This window comes from Scyliorhinus canicula, chromosome 7, assembly GCF_902713615.1.
Source record: "Scyliorhinus canicula chromosome 7, sScyCan1.1, whole genome shotgun sequence".
Lineage (NCBI taxonomy): Eukaryota > Metazoa > Chordata > Chondrichthyes > Carcharhiniformes > Scyliorhinidae > Scyliorhinus > Scyliorhinus canicula.
This window is the reverse complement of record NC_052152.1, coordinates 147,866,231-147,870,480: the sequence shown is the minus strand read 5'-3', so window position 1 is coordinate 147,870,480 and position 4,250 is coordinate 147,866,231. Positions and strand designations below refer to the sequence as shown.

The 4,250-nt window shown below is 41.4% G+C and overlaps 1 long non-coding RNA gene across 1 annotated transcript; it reads left to right on the top strand.

Annotated features, from left to right (window-relative positions):
* Positions 1 to 1,374: 1,374 nt before the first annotated feature.
* Positions 1,375 to 3,116, top strand: LOC119969449. The gene is made up of 2 exons (XR_005461366.1): positions 1,375 to 1,760; positions 2,809 to 3,116. It is a non-coding gene; the product is annotated as an uncharacterized LOC119969449 (long non-coding RNA).
* Positions 3,117 to 4,250: the final 1,134 nt, after the last annotated feature.

Here is a 4,250-nt window from a genome sequence, read left to right as displayed (position 1 = left end):
TGCGAGATCCCTTTAGATCTTGTGAAGCGTGGCAAGTCTGTTAAATCTCATGAGATTTACCAGCCATGGCACATCCTGAGTTGGGCATGATAAGGCTGTTAGATTGCACCCAAAACGCGGTCAAACAGGTTGAGTGCGTCAACCTAAAAATTCTTCCAACACGCCAGTGGCAGTGGTTAGAATGGGAGGGGCTCCTGGTCAGCCGTGCTTAACGCTGAACCCAAGCTTTAATCCTCTGGCGACAGACGAGCGACCAATTCCAGGAATAACTGGCTATGGAAACAAAGTCTGCCTTGTGCACCACTCGGCATGGAAGTGAAACAATAGCTATTATTATATTTGTGTTATTGTTGGTAATACAGTTATCATCATGTGCTTAATTCTTATGAAAGTCAATAATACTTTTGTCCCTTATTAACTTGTGGAATAACATATTAGCTGATAAGTAAGACCATCTGTTGCATCGCACTGTTGGAACAGGCTTGCAATTTTGTCAGTTTTGACATCTCTCCTACCACAAGCGCTTCCTTGTCACTTAAATTTTGTACTTCAGCTGCTGCCCTGCCTGTAACCCGTTGAGTGTACTTTCCACGCTGTTAATATCTGCACTGGGGCTTGTCTCAACGGAGTGCTTGGTGCAGCCTTCTGTGGAGTGTCAAGCCACCGTTTCTCTGTCCTCATTTTGGGTCTGTATAATCCATGAAACTGAAATAACTTTACGTTAAGCGTCTAAATGGTGCACAAAGATAAAAAAGCTGAGATCCTCCTGGATCAAACAAATTGCACATATCAAACTACACAATTAACAAAAGTGGACAAGATGTAGATGAGTTGCTCTGGTACAAAAATCTGTTAATGTATCTTATCTACAAAGGTGAATAAGGCATTTGTAATGAAGAACCCAGAATAATTAAGAGCCTATAACACCTAAAGTAGGTGTGTTTTAGTCAAAAGCCCTGAAAACCTAGAACATTTCTTGAAAGCATTGATTTTTCTTCAGCAGGCTAATGCAGGTAGGACTAGAATTTAGGTAAGGACTAGGGCTTTTAGGGCTGGCTATTATTTAAGCTATTAATAAATCACTGATTTTCTCTTTATTCCCGACAGCAAGACCAAACCAAATTATCATTAACTAACATGGTACAGGAACTGTCTTAAATGTTAGGATTACATGAACCCACAGTGATGAATCACACTATAATGTGGTCTGCATTGACTGGAGTTTCAAAGCCTGTATGTGTTTTTGTTCTTGAGACAATCTGACTGAACCAGAAACTAAAGTTCCTGGTTTCTGGGTGGGGCTTGTTAATTGGACCTGCGGTCTGTGATATCAGACTTTTGAGAAATGAACCTGTGCCTTTTGTAGCCAGGGAAATGGAAGCTGATTAGGAAGAATAAATAAGGCTGGGAGATCTTCAACCAATGGCCAAAATAGGATAGTGATTGTGAAGCAGTGGCTGTGAAGCAGTCTGTGTGAGTCAGCTGAAAAGACTGAAACTAAAAAGCTGTGTGAGTAGTCAAGGCAGACTGAAGAGTTTTCTTTTTAACCAGTGTGCCATTGTGTTATTGAGTGGTTTGTTGGAGATGACTCTGGGAAAGCAATGCACTCAGAGCTGCTGTGACCCAAGTGAAGGAGGTTCGTCAGAACTGTACCTAGTTGGTGATAATATTATCTATGGAACTCAAAGGAGTGAAGTGGTTGTTGGAGGCTATTTGTGATCAGATTCTGCATGACAAAGAACATTTGAACTCTACCAGAGGTAAGAATGATGCCCAAGATATTTGAGGGACTAATTTTTGTTGCATCAGCTGTTTTGCCCTGCGACAGAGACCAGAATACACCAGGCTTCAACAAGGCAAGGATTCACAAACCTTGGGTCCATAGGCAATGCAAAGAATTTAGGGTGTGGATGAAGAATGTTAGCATGATTTCTGCTTTTGTGTGCTAATTTGTTTCTTATTTTCAGCTAACTTACACTACTAGCTGGGTGGCATGGTAGCACAGTGGTTAGCACTGTTGCTTCACAGCGCCAGGGTCCCAGGTTTGATTCCCGCTTGGGTCACTGTCTGTGTGGAGTCTGCACGTTCTCCTCGTGTCTGCGTGGGTTTACCCTGGATGCTCAGGTTTCCTCCCACAAGTTCTGCAAGATGTTCTTGTTCAATGAATTGGACATTCTGAATTCTCCCTCTATGTACCCGAACAGGCGCTGGAATGTGGCGACTAAGGGCTTTTCACAGTAACTTCATTGCAGTGTTAATGTAAGCCTACTAGTGACAATTAGAAAGATAATTATTATTAGTTTACAGAGAATCAAATTTGTAAATCTGCTTCTATCAAGACATAGCCTCTCCATCGGCAAGTCCTCAGATGTGCCTTCCCATAATAACACATGGAAACTGACTCCAGGCTAAAGCTTCAGAAGAACATGGAGAAGGTAAGGCCCCCAGACACACAGTGTACAGGCCCATCAGCATGTTTGACATGCCCTGGCACTCATTAACCAGGCTCCGCATAGAACTGGCCTTTCACCTTTGCAGTGATGCAGTGTTGGAACATAAATACGCATGAGGTTAACTGGCTCTGATTGAGTTGAGAGGCAGTTAGAAGGAACACATTTTGAACCATCCTATCATTGACAATAGAGAGCTCATTACAGTGAAGCCGACAGAACACCATGTCGACAAGCCTGCATCCTCAGCGCATTCCTTTATCGTGGTGAAACCTGGGCAGCACGTGCTGGGAAAGAGACAAAGCTGAACATTTTTGGCATTCACTGTCTGAGTAATATACATGACTTCTCTTGACAGGACAAGGTCATCGTCTCAGAAGTCCTGCGGGGTGGTAATGCCATCAGTATGCACTCATTGCTGAGCCAATAACATCTGCACTAGCTCAACCACATTCACCAGATGGGATGACAGCCATATACCCAAGAACTTTCTGTTTGATGAACGAGCCACTGAGTCATAAACTCCTGAGTATTCATACCTCCACTACAAGGGCAGTTATTGAAAGCATTTCTATTGAATATAGTTTGCCTTTTAGTTCATGTTTAATTTATGTTGTTTTTTGCGTGATTGCCATAGTAAATTTAATAAAAGTGCAATCTTGTCTATTGAGTTTTTCCAGTGGCATTGCTTTGGCAGTTTGTTTCTTTCATGCAATTGGTCTCCACAGGGATCCTAACAATCGGTCTGGTAGACCTGGTAAAATCCCTGGCCTCAAGAGATAAATTTTCATTTAGCTTCAGATTTATATCAGGAATGGCCACAAGAATGCACAAGGTTAGAATGGCTTGCATTTTCTTCTGTATCTTAAAAAGGTACATCTCAGATATGGGGCATGTGAATGTGGGCTCTGTGGTCAGTCTTCTGAAAAAAGGCACCTTTACAAGGTTGCAATTTTACTTGACGTGGCCAAATTGGTGTTTCATTTCCCATGGGTACTTCAACAAAATTTAAAAGAACAATAAAGTATGCTTTGAAAAAAAGTGAAATATAAATTGGATTATGTGCAGACTTACGTTGCAATTCATGATTTCTTAAGTCTTCCTTTTGTTCTGGCTAAAGGACTGCAGTTTTGACCTAGTTTATTTTTGCTTCTTGCACGCTGCACTACATTCAGCACTATTTTAACACCAGTGGTAACTCTGGTTTGCTGGCAATGTGAAAAAGAAATACCCATCAGATCCTCGCAAGCCCCATTTTAAATTTGTTATTTAAATCTTAGCTGTTGCCTATCTACTGTCATGCCTTTTAATCAAGCTCCGCAAAATACCTTGGCCAACTCATTCCTCAAATCTTTGTTGTTCCCTTTGTTTAGGTTTAGGACTAAGTTTTCATTCGGACTATTTCAATTTCTATCCGAATGAGGAATTCTATCATGGTATGGTCACTGTTGACTAAAGGAACCTGCACAACAAAAATATCAATTAACCCCATTCAGGTCAGTGGAGGGGTGGAGGAAAAGGGGAGCCATCCTACCACCTTACCCTGTATGTACAACAGGCAAAGTTGTTTTGCCTTAATCATTCTGCTCTTACATTTCAAAGCCAATTTGTGAAATAATCAGAAGTAGCAGCTTGGAACAAATAGTAATTCCATTATCCATCATCCAATAGGTGTTGTGGATCTGTTCAGAAGAAAAGATTTGGTAGACCTGGTAAAATCTCTGGCCTCAGGAGCTTCAGATTTATATCAGGAATGGCCACAGGAATGCACAAGGTTAGAATGGCTTGCATTTTATTCTG